This window comes from Mesoplodon bidens (genome assembly GCF_964165515.1).
Source record: "Mesoplodon bidens genome assembly, chromosome: 19".
Classification (NCBI taxonomy): Eukaryota; Metazoa; Chordata; class Mammalia; order Artiodactyla; family Ziphiidae; genus Mesoplodon; species Mesoplodon bidens.
Genome location: NC_138179.1, coordinates 29198369 through 29216994, shown reverse-complemented (window position 1 = coordinate 29216994; position 18626 = coordinate 29198369). Strand labels below are relative to the sequence as shown.

General features: G+C 47.1%; 1 protein-coding gene across 5 annotated transcripts in view; it reads right to left on the bottom strand.

Moving 5' to 3' along the window:
- Positions 1 to 18626, bottom strand: part of SHMT1 (serine hydroxymethyltransferase 1) — a 65853-nt gene that overhangs the window by 22970 nt on the left and 24257 nt on the right. Inside the window, exons 1-2 of one of the 5 annotated variants that reach the window (XM_081219663.1) lie at positions 3699 to 3831; positions 1676 to 1746 (exon numbers count right to left, since the gene is read on the bottom strand). The exons of 2 other annotated variants lie outside the window; for them this stretch is intronic. The gene's annotated coding sequence lies outside the window, so the exon portion shown is untranslated. Of the gene's footprint in view, positions 1 to 1675; positions 1747 to 2773; positions 3133 to 3698; positions 3837 to 18626 lie in introns of those variants that run through there. 2 more of the 5 variants (XM_081219662.1, XM_081219666.1) reach the window with 2 other exon arrangements.

Below are 18626 nucleotides of genomic sequence, written 5' to 3'. Positions count from 1 at the left end.
TCAGAGGGAAGATCATTTTTAACTGATACTATATTTAGGGAAGACATACCTACCATCTATTCTTTGAGTCTGGAGGTTGGCTGGAAAACAGTACACCTTGAACTTCTATCATCTTTTTTGAACTGTGATATAAGTGCACAGTTCAGTGGCATTAAATACACTCACACTGTCGTGCAGCCATCCCCATTGTCATCTCCAGGACGCTTCCATCTTCCCAAACTGAAACTCTGTCCCCATTAAACATACTCTGTTCCCTTCTCCTCCAGCCTGGGGTAAAAACTATTCTAGTTTCTATCTCTATGAATTTGACTATTTCAGGTACGTAATGTAAATGAAATCACACAATATGTCTCCTTTGTGTTTGGCTTAGTTCACATAGCATAACGTCATCAAAGTTCACGCATGTTGGAGCATGTGTCAGAATTTCCTTCCTTTTAACGGCTGGGTAATAGTCCATCGTATGGATAGACTATGTTTTGTTTATCCATCGATCCATTGCTGATACCTGGGCTGCTCCCACCTCTTGGCTATCGTGAGTTAACACTGCTATGAACACGGGTGTACAAATATCAAGTCCCTGATTTCAATTCTTTTGGGTATAGGCCCAGAAGTGAAATTGCTGGATCATATAGTAATTCTATGTTTAATTCAAAATAAGCTTTTGGGATTTAGGAGCTTTACTTCACTACTATTAGCCTACAATGGATTCATTCATTCCTTCAACAAATATTTATTGAGTGACTCCTATATCCCAGGCACTGAGCTAGGCGCTAAGAATAGTAGGATCAGCAAGACAGAGGCCCTGCTTTTATGAAAAGCAGGCTCTAAAAAAGTAAACAAGAAATACATGGGATAACTTCAGGGGGTGATGACTGACTGTTATGAGGGCAATAAATGGGTGGCGGGCTTCTGTAGACCGGCCATGGAAGGTGTCTGAGCTAAGATCTGAACGGCGGAAAGGAGCCAAGCTTATGAGATGGGGGGAAAGAACCATCACCAAGAGCAAAGGCCCTACAATGGGAAGAGGTTTCACTTGCTGAGGGGCAGAAATCAGGAACAAAACAGAGACACAGAAGATGAGATCTGAGGGCCCAAAGGCCAGAGCTGGGATGGGAGAACAGAGTCTCACCTTGACAGTACAGAGCTGACAAGTTATTTCCCAGTGCACCTGTTTGAGAAATAACTGTCTGAAACTAACAACTAGAGAAACCCAACTGGAGAGGATCCAGGTTCCTTATGGAAGAGCAGGTGGACATCTCACGGGCTGGACCCCCCCCCATTCTCCATTTCCCAACGGTGAAGACCACACCCGGGGGAGCTGTGCTGAACTCACTGCAGAGGCAGCCTGTGGGGTTCAAGCCCCGCCCCCACTTCCTAATGTGCAGCCCCAGGTGCTGACACCTGTTTGTCGGTCCCCTCATATATGACTCAGGGATGACAGTTCTGAGTTAATTGGGAGTTAAATGAGGTACCAGACACAGAGCACTCAGACAGGGCCAGGCAGAGTAACTACTCAAAAATCAGCAGCTACTATTGTTATGAAAGACACCTGGGGATCTTAGAGCCATGTTACTACCACTCAGTAACCCCAGCTGAGCACCCCAGGAAAACACAACTCACTGCAGCGGTTACTATGTTACACTGTTGGTGCTTCCACTGGAGAAATGTCACTCACCTCTGGCAAGATCCTCACCTCAACCCCAGGGAAACAGTGCCGGAGTCCAACTCCAGCGAGTCCAGGGATACCTGAGGGATGGATAGCGTCCAGGGATACATGAGGGATGGATAGCGTCGGCAAAGGAAATAAATCTATTACACTTCTTAAAGTATCAGCATTGCATGTTTCTCTCTCTCATCCTCCCCTTTATTGTTTACAATCACAGGTTTATATATTATAGTTGATTACATTACCAGGTACGTGGCCAAACAACCTTAGCACAATCAAATCTCAAAATATTCTAAAGATTTTTTAAAAAAATATCCCCTAGTTTCTAGATGTCCTATTAAAATATTTCCCCAAGTTCCCATTAATCACAGGTTATTTCTTAGTAACCAAGCCAAGCAGTTATATGATTATTTTAATTGTAAAAGTTGGAGTTACTTGTTCCTATTTCTCTTGCATGGGCAAACTTTTACAATGGTTCCACGAAAATATTTACAATATACCCTGCATGCTCTTTCTTGTTGTTTCCTTCAACTGAGACAGTGTTTTTCTTCCTATCCTAGCAACCAATTCTGCTCTAGTCATTTGCTTTTTTTTTTTTTTTTTTTGCGGTATGTGGGCCTCTCACTGTTGTGGCCTCTCCCGTTGCGGAGCACAGGCTCCAGATGTGCAGGCTCAACGGCCATGGCTCACGGGCCCAACCACTCCGCGGCATGTGGGATCTTCCCAGACCGGGGCACAAACCCGTGTCCCCTGCATCGGCAGGCGGACTCTCAACCACTGCGCCACCAGGGAAGCCCTAGTCATTTGCTTTTTTATGATTAATCTTCCTTTATAACAGAACCATAAATTTCCTATGTCATCAGGAACTCCGGCCCATGGCCATAACTCCATACTAGAGGGTGTTTTTCATAAAAACATCCCCTTAGTTCCAGGCTCTTAATTCTTTACCTATTTCCCCGGGGCTTTAGTGGGTACTTCCCATTCTGTGGTAGTTTCAGGAGGGGGAGTCCTAGAGGAATTTTTCTTTCACGTGGAGCAACATCCCCCCAAAATTGCCCCATATGTAAATTTATTATCATAAAACATAACAACAGAGCTGTAGTCCACCTTCCTGGCATGGCGCTGCCTTGCAGTTTCGCCTTCCGTTGCTTCATGACTTTGTCATGGTGCAATGGCTCCAGGATGGCTTCCAACAAAACAGTCCAAGTACGTGAATTCACTTGTCAAGGTTACCAGCCTCTCCATGCCCCCAGATCTTCCCTGGGCCTTTGTCACACAAGTGGGACCAGCCAGGAGTCTCCTGAGGGAACAACCATCTGTCCGTGTTCCCTACTTTATAAAGGAGGAAACAGATTCAGAAGCTAAGTGGCTTATAATAGTGAGAGTCAGAATCAACTCTTTTCCGTGACACTGCACTAAATAAAAGCACAATCGCCCACGTCCACTGCATGTTCCTTCAAGTAAAAAAATTATGAGTCCATAAGAACCTGAACTGGTGTTTCCAGTCCGCCAACTCTGCCCTACTGAAGCGCATGTTTGTGCCAGCCTAAGCTGACCAAGGGTCGCTTAACTTCCTGGACCTCACGCGCAGGGCCCCGGGCCAAGAACCCCACAGGGCAGCGCTTGTCTCCTAGGCCGGGATGAGGGATGGGGAAGCCAGGCGCAGGCCCGCCCTGTAAGGCGACCGCACGTGCAGCGGCACCGCGCGGGCTACGCCATTGTGCAGGCTGCAGGACGGCTCCCAGGCCCGCCGCCCCCTCCGAGCCTCCCCTTCCCCGCCTGCGAAATGGGCTACAGGACAGCACTCGGCTGCAGCCCCGCCGTGAGGATACTGTGGCGAGGTGACGCGCTGCACTGAAACCTAAAGTGCTCCACGAGCAACGCGGCCGCCAGCACGGGAAGCGAGCCTTCGCAGCTGCGGCCGAGGCCACCGCCGCCCCCCACCCCACGCACGGGTCTCGACCCGGGGCCGCGCGCGCGCACTGCCGCCGGGCCCCTCACTCCAGGCACCAGCAAGGCGCTCCGCACTCACCCGACCCCGCTTCTCGGAGCCGCGGCTAAATGCAGCCTGGGACACCGCGCCCCTCGCTGCGGCCGGCGACACTGGAGTCCAGACCCACACTCCCGCGCCCGCCGCCACGTGATCCGCGCGTTAGGCAGGCACCAGAACCTGGCGCGCACCGCCCCGGCCCGGCCCCGCCCCAGGAACGCCCAATCAGAGCGCGCATCCGGGCGAGCCCTGCCCCCGAGGCGTCCAGTCAGAGCGCGAAACCGGGCGAGCCCCGCCCCCGGAGGCGCCCGCGCTATTGGCTGCAGCGGGCTGGGCCCCGCCCAGCACGGTGGCGAGGTGCCCCTGCTCACCTGGGCCAGGGGACATGGTGCCATCCGCCCGGGCTGCGGGCTAGGGGCGGGGGGTTTCCGAGAAGACGGAGGATTAGGGGTGAATTCTGTTGCTATACTTAACTTCTGCATTGTCCTACTTACAGGTTAGCACAGTGGTCATTTAAATAGGACAAACTTGGGTTCCAACTCCGACACTATTACTCTGCACATACAGAATCCTAGACCAGTCACTTCGCTTATTGAGTTTCATACTTCTCATCTTTTAATTGGAGATAATTATATCTGCCTGGCAGGGCTGTGGGACGAACTCATAATAGACATATCTAAAACACTTGACATTGTGCCTGACACACAGTAAGGGCTCAATAATATAAACCATTGTTAAGAATTAAAAAACCGAGGGCCTGCACGATATAGGGAAAGAGCTGACAAAAGTTCTCTCCCTGACAGAAGCCTGACTTTTGGACTTTCCTGTTTGTCTCTGTGTTGTCGGATTTAATTAAGCAAGAATCCTGCTAAGTCAGTTTAGACAGAACCCTACCCCCCACCCCATTCTCCCTATCTGATTGGATCCTCATCCTCTACGATCCTCGGTGATGTCTATCACCCAGGCCTGGTCAGTTTAGCCAGAAACATCAAGTTTCTGACATCACATCAGAAACTTGATGTGATGTCAGAAACCCTGACCAGCCCCCTGATGTTTCCTCTTAGTAATTTTCCATCCACCAACCTCACCATGTTCCTTGGCTATAAATTTCCACTGCTCCTGCTGTGTTCAGAGTTGAGCCCAATCTCTATCCCCAACTGCAAGATTCCATGGCAGTGGTCCCTACACCTACTGAAATATCCCTGCCCCCTTGAATAAAATCTGCCTTACGGTGTCATTGAATATTTTTTTCTTTAGCAGCTCCTGATCTTTCAGTTCTCAACGTACCTACAACACTTTACCTCTTATAATGTCAAGCAACTTCCAAAATGTTGCAACAAATGTCGCTGATGTCACAGTGAATGGATTAAAAGCTGATTCGGAAAAGTCCAGGGAAAGACAATGAGAGAGTAGGGATCCATAACAATTCAGAGAGGAGGCACTGTTATTTCCAGGAGTCATGCACTGCAATGCATATAAAGTTAATCCTTGAACAACTTGGGGATTGGGGGCCCCCCATGCCTGCAAAGTCAAAAATCCACTTACAACTTTAAGATCAGCCCTCTGTGTCCGTGGTTCCACATCCAAGGATTCAACCAACAATTGATCATGTAGTACTGTCGACCCGCACAGTTTGACCCGCACAGTTCAAACTCATCCTCCTCGAGGATCAACTGTAGTGAGAATGATTTTGTTAAATGCTTTTTTGCCTAGTGACTCCCTTCCTTCCCCTAGTTCCCCTGCCCTCTACTCTCCCCCCTTCCCCCATGGATTTTTGGAATTTAGAGCATCAAGCAGGAAGTAGATTGTAAAGATAAATACAAATTTTAAATAAAAGGCTTAATTTCCTCAGGTTAAATAAGAGATTTCCCTCCCCTCCATTTTCTTTGAGCATTTACTTTAGAAAACTTGTAAGTGCTTTCTCTTCTTTGAAACAAAGCAGGACCCTGCAGGACCTTCAACGGGACAGACACCCCACCCCCACCCCCGTGTCCCCTGCTTCTTGTTTGTAGAAAGGCTTTAGCCTCCTAAGCTTTCCCAAGTTCCAAAAAGCAAATTTAATCAGAGAAGTGAGAAAATGCAGAAACAAAGGAAAGCAGTCAAGCAAGATAAAATAATAATAGTTTATCCATAAACAAATTAAGAACCTTTAGTTCCTCCTCAAGGGCTACAGATAACATCCTGAGCAGTATCCTTGAGCTGTTTTGCAGAAACTAAAACCCCCACCAGGTGGAAGAAGTTAGCTGCATGCTGCCCACCAGCACGTAGACTCCAGACCAGTTAGAGCCAAAAAATTGATAATTGAGATTCCCAAAACACTACCCTGTTACCTCACCACCAACCAATCAGAAGAATGGTCATGAGCTGATCACACACCCTTGAACCCTCACCCCTAATACTGTCTTTGAAAACCATTGGGGAGTTTGGGTCTTTTGAGCATGAGCTGCCATTCTCCTTACTTGGCCCTGCGGTAAATGCTATACTTTATTTCACCACAACCCTGTGTCAGTAGGTTGGCTTTGCTGTGCATCAGGTGAGCAGATGCAAGTTCAGTTTGGTAACATCTCTTTGAAATGTATATACATCCTTTTGAAGACTAGATAGGTCTTTTGTCAAATTTATGACCCAGGAATGTCGTTCTCAAGAACCTGGGAGCCATCTCTTTGAAACGGAAACGTGAAGGATCCAGCACAGCTATTTCCAAGTGACTGTGGGTGGGTAGGAGCCTCCTTCTAAGTTGCAAAACTACCTCCTGTCATAAAGATAGGAGAAGTTTGTTGTTCCTCCTGAAACAGGAATGAAGGAGCAGAGCAAAACCATCAAAAGAATGACACAGCCTTTGAGGATACAATAAAAACTGGTTAGAACCAATTAGGCCCAAGATAGTGGAAGATTCAACTTCCAGTAGACCGTGAGCCTCATTATATGCTCACTGTAATGCATTAGCATCTAAATGACACACCACAGGCACCAAGACAGTTCGAAGGCTGTCCATAAAAGACCAAAAAGTGGGCAGTGGCCCCATTCCTGGAAATCCCTGCCCCTTCTCCAAAATACTTGGGATAATCCTCCCACTTGTTAGCCTATGATATTACCCAGCCCAGAGAAACTAAAACTCCACACCCCAGTGCTGCTCTCACCTGAAAGGGACTGCATTCTGCCTGAGGAATGTGTGCATATCTCTCTAAACAAACTCACTTCTACTTTACTATGGCTCACCCTTAAATTCTTTCCTGTGTGAAGCCAAGGACCCTCACTTGCTGGTCTGTCCCGTCCCAGGAACTCGCGCGAGACCTGAGACATGACTATCCTCTCACTCCCCCATTCTCCTGCAACATCTTTTGTGGCGACCACAAAAGGGACGTCAAAGGGCATAGTCTTGATCCGCCTACTGAGCTATGGCTCCCCTCTGCGGAGGGTGGCCGGGACTTGTCCCTTAGGCGGCGGCTGACGCTGCCTGCGAGATTGGGCAGAGAGCAGCTCTCTGGCCCTGAAGGAGCCTGCCAGGCCCAGGGCTTTTCTCCCCTCAATCTCCCTCATTCTCCCCATCACTCTATCTCTTTGGACCCGAGATGATCCACAGGGACCACCACTCGGACTTCCAAATTAAGACCGTGGCGAGCCATTGGCAACTTGATTGGGTGAGTTTCCCGTCCGCGGCTCTTCAAGCCCGGTTCCGCCTCCTTACTCGTTCTTAGTCTCAGCCTGGTTCCAGAATGCCAGAACTGTATCAGGGGGCCCAAATGGGGCACTACAGGAGCCTCCAGCTAGATGTGTGGCTCGGCCCTCCCTGGGTGCCGCTCAGGGCTCACGGCCTCACTGCACCCCTGGTCACACATGGCGGTCTCGGACTTTATCAACCCCTGAGCAGAGGTAGTGGTGGAGCTCCTTTCTCAGTGGGCCGATGAGTCTCTGGCCTGGGAAGTGTCCTGGCTGTACACCTTCCCTCCTGTCCCAGATTTCTCTTATATCCTCCTTTTCTCATCCCCTCCTGATTTCTTAGACTGTCTACAGGTCCTGGAGCCTCCTTGCCAGGCTTTGCCAGCAGGTGGAGTGTTACCTCTGCTTTACTTCTGTGAAGAGGTGCCCCTCCTCAACAGCACAAAGACCATATCCTGAGGGGAGCTTTTGCCTTGCATTGTTATCACTACAGCTCCAGCCCTACCCTTCAGCTCTATTTGTTTCTCTTTTTCTTTCTCAGAAAGATTTCAGGTGCCCACAGGGACCTCACTGTTGTCTTTGCCAAACAGACCCTTTCTCATGGCCTGACAGCCACAAGCCCAGTTTCCCCTGCTTAATTAAACACCTCTTTTGCCGTGATCCCCTACCCTGGAGTTGGGGGCCATCATGGATCAAGCCAATTATACTATCTCCTACACTGCCATCAGGATTTATCTCTGTGACACTCCCTTGAGGAGCTCCATCCACTAGAGTCTCTGGCAGCATACTCCCTTCTTACATTTTTGGGATATCAGGGCCAACAAGAAAAGGCACAGTTATTGGCTGCAGCCCTAGCCCCTGCACCACCTCAGGGTTACCCTCCCTTGAGAAAGCCCATGGCAGGCACAGGATCCAGGAAGTCTGGATCTGAGCCACGGCCCTGCCAAGAAGGGATCTGTTTGAAGTTCAGCCAGGAAGATGAATGTCACCCATGAGAAAGAGGGCCAGCAGTACCCTGTCCAAAATGTAAACACAAGGACCACTGGAAGTGGGGCTGACCTCAGTCCTAAAGGCGACTCAGGGCTCCCACACCAACGATGGCTGACAGGACCAAAGACTGATGGGGCCTGGGACCCTCAATGGCTCCCAAAGGACTCCTGGTCATGTCTTCGGAGGAGCTTCGGGCAGCCCTTGACGTGGCCAGTACGAGAGTTATTTTCTTATTAGATACGGGGGCTGCCCACTCTGTGCTGACCGATTTCCCTGGACCCTTGTACAATCCTGTATGATAACGGGGGTTTATGGATGGCCCAAACCAAGTGACTCAGTACACACACACCCCGCCCCCCCCCCCCCCGCCAGCTGCTTGCTAGGAAATTTTACCCTTGCACCCTGCTCATGTCTGAGTGCCCCATCCCCTGCTGTGAAGGGACTTGCTCACTAAATTCCAGACAGTACTCCAAACTTGGAGACCCTCACAGAGAAGGCACCCAGCCATGGGAACCTGCCTCAGTCTCAAGCTAGAGGAGGTCTCCATTCCACCCCATATTGTATCTCAACTGAACCTCACTGTCTGGGACACTGAGGTCCTGGCAAAGCTACTAATGTGCCCCCAGTTCATATCTCGTTAAAACCCAATGCTGATTACCCGTGGAAGAGACACGGTCCCTTGAGGCCCAAGGCTCAACAGGTATCCAACTTTTAATAACCAAGTTCTTAAAATATGGGCTGTTCTGACCCTGCTGATCTCTGTGTAATACCCCCATTCTGCCCATAAGAAACAGAGTGGAGAATACAGGTTTGTTCAAGCCCCGAGGGCAGTTAATGAGGCAGTGGTTCCAGTTCACCCTCACCCTATAGTCCTTAATCCATATACCATATTGACCCAAGTCCCAGAGACTGCAAACTGGTTCGCAGTGCTAGACCTAAAGGATGCTTTCTCTAGCATCCCCCTGCACCCAGACTCCCGATACCTCTTTGCCTTTGAGTGGACAAATCCAGACAACCACATAATGCCACAAATGCCTCCACTCTGTAGTAGAGGGTAACCATGGGATAAGTGGAATGGACTAAAAATAGTCAGGCTACCTTTAGAAGTGGGACCACGTGAGGCTGTAGGCCAGCCTCTTCAGATCAAAGGCCGAACTGAGGGCCATAATTAGAAAATGTCTTCAACCCAGGGTGGATGCTCAAAAGTGTTTGCAAATAGATTAACAAAATGGGAGGTCACCAGTCTGACTAAACTGACCATAGCTGATAGGAATTTTGGTGGGGAGGGCCTTCTCCCCTAAGGTAAATGAGGGAAAGTGAAACGTTCCAACCTAGGTGTCAGTCTTTTGGTATCGTTGAGGTGGCCACCAAATTCTTTGAGAGAAAACACAAAAAGCTGTCCTTATTTTACAAATCTAGTCTTTACAGGACCAGAGGTGTGGCTCCAAATAATCCGAAACCCACAAATCCTTTTACCACTCCCCAAACCGCCCCTACTTATCTTAAGAGGCTTGTAAGTATTGAGGGAAAAATTTTTTTCTGGCCTTAAGGGAACAAAATCATCCTAGGAGGAACATGCCTTTCTCTTCATGCCTTTGAGATGCAAATGTTCTACCTGATCTTCTCCTGGAAACCTTATCTCTGCCTTCTTTTTAAAATGCAAATTTCAGGAAAGGGGGTAGGTAATTTGGAGCTTGACTGTCAAGGACAAATAGAGGTCTTAAGTGTCTTTCATAAATATTAGTTAAAAGGGATCACCATCCAGACTGGTGACCTTGACTTGTTCCATCTACCAGAAACCCGATTTGAATTCTACCTCTTTTGCAACTGATGGATTTTACATTGTTGTACCTGATTCATGGCTAAAACTTTGGAATGGGAACTATGATGTCTCTGTTTGTTTGCGTATTTGTATGTATCTTACCAAAATTAATCTGTAAAAGAGCTCTGTTTAAATGGCTTTAAGGGGGCTTCCATGGTGGTCCAGTGGTAAAGAATCCGCCTTCCAATGCAGGGGACAAGGTTTGATCCCTGATCCCTGGTCGGGGAAGTAAGATCCCACATGCCACGGGGCAACTAATCCTGTGCGCCACAACTACTGAGCCCACAGGCCATAACTAGAGAAGAGAAAACCTGCATGCCACAACTAGAAATGTGCCCATGCGCTGCAACAAAGAGCCAGCGCACCACAACAAAAGATTCCGCGTGCCGCAACTAAGACCCAACGCGGCCAAAAAATATAAATAAATAAATATATTTTTTAAGTGGCTTAAAGGAAATTAAGCGCTTATATAGATACTCAGAAATATAAAAGAAACTGGCCAGAATGAATTTCAGAATGAAACTGGGAAATACTCAATACTGAATCTATATCTGGTATTGAAGCTTGCTTAAGCTTGTTGGTTTGATTAATACAGATGTGTCTTTACAATGTTAAGTATACTATTTCTGCTGTACCTAGGCTTACTAGAGGTCAAATAAGACCTTATGCCTGTTGCAAATTTGCCAACAAGGAAAATAACTCAATGTGAAGAAACTTTTAAGGAACTTGATTTTTTTTTTTTTTTTTTTTTTTTTGCCGCACTGCATGGGATGCAGGATCTTAGTTCCCCAACCAGGGATCAAACCCATGCCCCCTCCAGTGGAAGCCCGGAGTCTTTTTTTTTAAATTAATTAATTTTATTTATTTATTTTTGGCTGCGTTAGGTCTTCATTGTTGCACACAGGCATTCTCTACTTGTGGCGAGCAGGAGCTACTCTTCGTTGCGGTGCACAGGCTTCTCATTGCGGTGGCTTCTCTTGCTGTGGAGCACACGTGGGCTTCAGTAGTGGCATGCGAGCTCAGTAGTTGTGGCATATGAGCTTAGTTGCTCCGCAGCATGTGGGATCTTCACTAACCAGGGATCGAACCCATGTCCCCTGCATTGGCAGGTGAATTCTTAACCACTGTGCCACCAGGGAAGTCCCGGAAGCCCAGAGTCTTAACCACTGGACCACCAGGGAACTCCCAAGAAACTTTTAAGGAAAGTAAATGTAAATGAGATAAGAGTTTTTAGGTAAACTCTATAGGAATAATTATGTTTTGGGAATGTCTAATATGGTCTCTCCAGATTTTGGTAACTTGAAACTAAACCAAGTTAAATGAAGAGAACTCATTGACTATCTGGGTCATTTCAAATAGGATAAAATACTAGAACATTAATTGCTGGGCAGGTCTAAGTTTACCTATGCTTGCCTTCTTAGAAGAGGAAAACTAAAGCATAAGTTTCCCAATCAGGAGAAGCTGGTATGAGAAACAGATCACAATTACTTGCTTCTTGATTTTCACTGGAGATTAAGCTTTTTAAGGGTTAAAATTATAATGTATGTAATTAAAGCTATTAAAATAATAAGGGGGGGACTTCCTGGGTGGTCCAGTGGTTAAGAATCTGCCTTCCAGTGCGGGGGATGCGGGTTCAACCCCTAGTCAGGGAACTAGGATCCCACTTGCCGCGGGACAACTAAGCCTACATGCTCTAGAGCCCATGCGCCACAACTAGAGAGAAGCCCACGCGCCACAACTAGAGAGAAGCCCACGTGTGCCGCAATGAAGAACCTGTGTGCCACAACAAAAGATCCTGCAGACTGCAACGAAGATCCCGTGTGCCGCAACTAAGACCCAATGCAGCCAAGTAAATAAATAAATATTTTTAAAAATAACAAGGGAAACATTTCATTATATCCAGGAAAGTAAGATGTGTGCTTTCAGTAAAAGAAGGTGTGAGGAAATGCATTTTGTTAAAGAGAAAAAGGTTAGTTTTGTCCTAGAGCTGGTTGTTTCTGAATGGAAAAGAAAATAAGGGACAAAATAGTATGGATACAAAAAGTTGTAGAAGGCTCATGGAAAAGGAACCCTGAGAAAAGCTTTTGTACATGGTCAGGATTGGCTAAGATTGGATTAAATTTCATTAGGTAAATGGATTTTGTTATTAAGAGTAGGCTAGTACAAGACTGGAGTTTAGTTCTCTCTCTGTTAAGAGAACAAATTTTTCTTGGAATCCTGTTTTAGATGACAGATTGTATGAGGTTCTTTGCATTTAAGTGATCTGTATTTGCTTTTGAAATATTCTGTCATTTTGGTTAAGTGAATAAGTGTTTCACAGTGACCCGTGATCCTATTTGACAAAGTGCTTTGAAAGCTTTTTGATATTTTTGACAAACTTCCCAAATATCAAATTCTAACTGAAGTTCATTGACCTTTAACTAACTGTGGGTGGATTCTTTACCACTGGACCACCATGGAAGTCCCTCTGGTTATTATCTTAAAATGTTGTGTGTAACAGCAGTAATCGAGTTTCTTTGTCAATTACATTGTAATCAAGTGTTTAACTGTGGCTTTTTAAGTCTTTTGTCATCTATAGATAGTTACCGTTGTACTCTGATGCTGTTGCAAAAGTGCTTCATCAAGAAGATTTGTAGGGGGGCTTCCCTGGTGGCGCAGTGGCTGGGAGTCCACCTGCAGATGCAGGGGACGTGGGTTCGTGCCCTGGTCCGGGAAGATCCCACATGCCGCGGAGCGGCTGGGCCCGTGAGCCATGGCCGCTGAGCCTGCGCATCCGGAGCCTGTGCTCCACAACGGGAGAGGCCACAACAGTGAGAGGCCCGCGTACTGGGGAAAAAAAAAAAAAAAAAAGATCTGTAGGAAGGCTATGGAGCAGTTACAACAGTTCCTCATCAAGATGATGATTATGCCAGGATTCCAGCCCTTGCTGCCCTCTGACTCAAAACAAGGAGCTGTCCTGCCCCTGGGACCCCTGGATCAGGCATCCAGAGATATTTACTCCCTGACAGGCAGGGTCGACACCCCTACTCAGCCTTGAAACAAGCTACAGAAGATGGACTGTCACTCCTCTTCTTCCGATAAGAATATGGGAGTGAAATCTCTGAGAGAGGAATGAGACAGGAGGGAAGGGGGAAGGGTACAACCATTAGAAGAATGACACAGCCTTTGAGGATACAACAAAAACTGGTTAGAACAAATTAAGCCCAGGATGGTGGAAGATTCAACTTCCACTAGACTTTGAGCCTCATTATATGCTCACTATAATGCATTAGCATCTAAATGACACACATACAGGCACCATGATAGTTCCGAGGCTGACCACAAAAGGCCCAAAAGTGGGCAATGATGGTCCAACTCCTGGAAATTCCTGCCCCTTCCCCCAAATAGTTGGAATAATCTTCCCACTTGTTAGCCTATGAAGTTACTCAGCCCATAAAAACTAACAACCCTGGGACTTCCCTGGTGGTACAGTGGTTAAGAATTCACCTGCCAATGCAGGGGACGTGGGTTCGAGCCCTGGTGTAGGAAGATCCCACATGCCGCAAAGCAACTAAGCCCATGCACCACAACTACTGAGCCTGCGCTCTAGAGCCCACAAGCCACAACTACGGAGCCCACATGCCACAACTATTGAAGCCCGTGCACCTAGAGCCCATGCTCCACAACAAGAGAAGCCACCACAATGAGAAGCCCATGCACCGCAATGAAGAGTAGCTGCGTCTTGCTACAACTAGAGAAAGCCCATGCGTAGCAACGAAGACCCAACGCAGCCAAAAATAAAATTAAATAAATAAAACTAACAACCCCGTACACTGGGGCTGCTCTCACCTTCTTTCACTTTACTATGGCTCACCCTTGAATTCTTTCCTGCCTAAGACCCTCACTTGGAGACACAGTTAATCTCCCCAGTTACAAGGTAAAATTAGGATGAATTACATGTGATAGATGGTACGGTTGAGTTCCTCTTACTAGAGGGCTGGTTATTGTTTAGCTCAAGAACACATGTGCAATGGAGAGTGTGCTTGTCTGTGTAAGGAGTGGATTCCTTTCTGTCTTTGCAAACTCTTAACAGGTGGTCTGTGATGCTTATCACGTTCTAGTTTAATGCCTATTCAACAGTAAAAGAGTTTTCTTTTTCTAGTGCCTTTGTGGAGACGTCTGGGCTGGGGGAAGGTTTTGTTTTTAGTTCTATTTTGCCAAGTTATATCATTAGCTTCACTTACAGATGAGGAAATTGAGAGTCAGACAACCCACAATCACATGGTTAGTGTGATGGAGACGGGATGCAAAGTGAGGTCAGTCTCTGGAGCTTGGCTGGGTCCACAGTGCTGTGTGGCAAGTGCTGCAGCCACCCTGGAGCCCGGCACGACACGTAGTAGTGCAGAAGAAATACATCTGAATGTTTGAGACTGGAGTGCAGCGCATGCGGATCTCAAACAACAAATGTGGATGGACAAGAAACGCAGCTGTGTTCTTTTTCGATACTGCCTTACGTTGAAGTCTCACCTTGCCAAGTGTTTGGAGCTGGTGCTCAGTCAGCAACAGTCTCCTCCACTATTCCTGCTGCTGCATTGAAGTTCAAGGGTTATGTGGTGCCCAGCATGGACTGGGCCAGCAGTGTCCACTTCTACGCAAATTACTGGCATCCTTGGTGCATTCGTGGCCTTGGTCCCTGAGGTGTTCAGTCATGTCCACTCTGTGTACCCTACCACCACCCAGCCTCTTTGGCTTTGTCACGCCCCCACCTCCCCTGTGCCCACACGGTGTTGGGAAATCCTGTGCCTACCCCCTCAGTGCCCTGCTAGGCTATGAGTCAGCCCACATGACTGTCTCTACTCGAGACTGGACCCAGACCCCCAGGTCCTGCCTTTCCCCGAGCACAGTCCTCTCCACTCCCAGCCCATCCAAAGCCATCAGGGGTCTTTATTTACCCACTGCCCACAGCAGCCAGCCACACAGCACAGCCAGGAGCAGCAGCTCCCTGCATCCCTGGCTGTTCCCCTCCAGACCACTTGTTTCTCCAGCACAGAGAAACTCCTTTCATTTTAGAGGCTTGGGTGGGATGGGAAATTGTCTTACTCACCAGGTGTCCTGTTTGCTCTAAATCTCAAGAGAAGGAAGGTGTTTGTAAGCCCAAGGCCTCCCCTCTGCCACTCAAACCCTTTTCTCTCAAACCATTTGCTCTGTGAGGAAGTTCCCAAATGAGTCAAAAACCAAGAACTAATGCCTTTCTTCTCTCTGCCTTCTGCTGTGCTGTCTCTTCCTGAGGCTATAGCGGGAGGAGGGTTTGGAGTCACAACCAATATTGGGTGAGGAGAGTACACTTCCATAAGCAGATCAAAATGTTACCTGCCCGGGGCCGGGGGTGGGGGGCAGGTCTCGTGTAGAGTGGATCTAACCAATTAGGAGAGGCCACAGAGGTCAGTGAGAGTGGATGCCAGCTAGAAACAAGGATGGCCAAACCAGTGCAAACCGGCTGATGTTAGCCTTGATTTTCCCACAAAGGCGCATAGAGGCATGCGAAGTGAACGTGTGTGGCTTTGAGTAAGTCGATTGACCTCTCTGAGCTTTTATCAAGTCCACTTTGGGCTCCTCTCTCTTCCTCTGCTTTCCTCCAGGCGTTGGGATCTCCAGACACCATCTATGGTCTTTGTTCTCCTACACATTCTCCCCAGACCAGCTCATCCACACCCAGGCTGAGGTGACCATCTGGGTGAAGGGTCACAGGTGTTGGAAGAGAAGGAGACAAATACTGGGGTGAGGGTGGAGCGAGTGAATGAGGCAGCAGAGGGAGTGGCAAAGAAGAGACCCACTAACTCTGCTGCGGGGGGCAAGGAAGCCCACCCCGAGTGAGGATCACGTCAGACCCACAGGTCTGACTCCAGACGACAGGAGGTGGAAGGGAGGTGGACAGGACGCGGGAGCATGCAGGACGGCTGGAGTTCCATCCACTGCTTCATCCCTGACATCAGGTTGCCTATGGAACTGCCTTTTCTTTTTTCCCTATTCAGCAACACTTAAAATAAAAGGAGAACTTGAAACTCCACTGCCATCACTTCCCCATGTTGTCATGTGACATTATTATTCTCAGAATGTTAACAATATGAAACAGACTTCCTCTTCCAGGCATGATATGGTAGAAAGGACTGCATTTAACCCTCCTTGATAAACAACTAGGAAACTGGGCAAAACCTATCAAAGAGCTCTTTGCAAACTCTGGACAACCAGGGGTCAGGGGCTCGGACTCATGAGAAAGGGGGAGGGGGAGCCTGGGTCTGCCCTGGCCGGGTGAGCAGAGGCGATCCTGGGTGCAGAGAGCGGACGGCACAGAGGCTGGTGGTCTCGGTGGGTGGAGGGGGTGGAGATCAGGGCTGGGGAGAATGAGGCATTCCTTTGTGTGTGGAATTCCTTGGAGTTTTGCCGAGTGTGTGACTTGCATGCACAGAGTAAAACTTCACAGAGACGTACAACCAGGGAATTGTGAGCTGACAAATTCCCAGAGTTCACAGGGAAAGATGTTCAAGCTCTGAGCAGCCAGAGTAGCTTCCTCAGTGCTGGCCGGGGGAACACAGCAGACACCCCGGAGCCAGCATGTCTGAGTAGTAAGTCCAAACTACCCCTGGGTGAAAGTTAACCTACCTTCCTCTAGCAAAACTTTAAAACAAGCCTCAGATAGAAACCAGCCAGGATACTGAAGAACCCAACACCACCATCAACAAACTGCGCCCGATTCACACTTCTCAGACACTCCACCCAACAACAGAACAGCAGATTACACGTGCTTTCGAGTGACTGCAAATAAGGTGGACCACATCTTGGGCCGCAAAACAAACTGTGACAAATGTAAGAGAATTGAAATCACAGAGTGTATTCTCTGACCACAATGGAACCAAAATAGAAATCAATAACAGGAAGATAATACGAAAATCTCCAACAACCTAAATGCCCATCAACAGACGAATGGATAAAGAAGATGTGGTACATATACACAATGGAATATTACTCAGCCATAAAAACGAATGAAATTTTGCTATTTGCAGCAACATGGGTGGACTTGGAGGGTATCATGCTAAGTGGATTAAGTCAGACAGAGAAAGACAAATACTGTATATCACTTATATGCAGAATCTAAAAAAATGAAACAAACTAGTGAAGATAAAAAGAAACAGAGGGACTTCCCTGGTGGTCCAGTGGTTAAGACTCCTTGCTTCCACTGCAGGGGGCACGGGTTTGATTCCTGGTCAGGGAACTAAGATCCCACGTGCCGTGTGGCACGGCCTAAAAAAAGAAAGAAAGAAAGAAAAGAAACAGACTCACTGATACACAGATATAGAGAACAAACTAGTGGTTACCAGTGGGTTGAGGGAAGAGGGAGGAGGGGCAAGATTGGAGTAGGGGATTAAGAGGTACAAACTACTATATATAAAATAAATAAGCTATAAGGATATATTGTAGAGCACAGGGAACATACCCAATATTTTATAATAACTAAGTGGAATATAACCTTTAAAAATTGTGAATCACTATGCTGTACATCTGAAACTTATAATATTGTACATTAACTATACCTCAATTTAAAAAAAAGTCATTCTTACTGTAGATCTTAGCAACCTCAGCATATGATTTTTTTTCTTTCCTTATTAAGTCAAGAACTTTCACATTTTCACTTAAAGGCAGCACTGTAGGGCTTCTCTTTGGCATATCCGAATTGCCAGCATCATTACTCTTGCACTTTGGGGACCTATTAAGTAAAATAATGGTCACTTGAACACAAGTCCTGCGATGCTGAGGCAGCTGGTCTGACAGCTGAGATGGTTACTAAGCAACTAACAGGTGGACTAAGCTGGACAAAGGCAAGACTCACATCCCGGGCGAGACAGTGGGGGATTTCATCACACTGCTCAGAATGGCCTGCGATTTAACACTTAATGAATTATTCATTTCTGGAACTTTCCATTCAGTATTTTAGGACTGAGGTTGACCGTGGGTAACTGAAACCCTGGCAAGTAAAACCATGGTAAGGGTGGGAGGCTGTACATGAATCTATACATGTGATAAAATGGCACAGAATTATACATACATATTTTATCAACATATATTTCCTGAGTTTGATATTGTACAATAGTTATGGAAGATGTAGACATGGGGAAAACAGTGAAGGGTTCATGAGCCCTCTCTGTACTATCTTTGAAATTTCCTGTGAATCCGTAATTATTTTGAAATAAACTATTGTTAAAAGTCTCAAAGAGATCGAACACATCAACAAGTAACTTACTTGCCTTCCAGAGCAAAGTCCAACACCCTTCCAAGGAAGACAACAAAGTCCAGATACTCAACAAATAACATCCATGATGTCCTGTGTCCAACAAAAAATTAGTAGACATGCCAAGAAGCAGAAAAATGTGACCCATACTAGGAAAAAACATAAATGAATAGAAACATGCAGAAATGACAGAGGTGTTGAAACTAGCAGACAAGGACATTAAGACAGCTTTTAT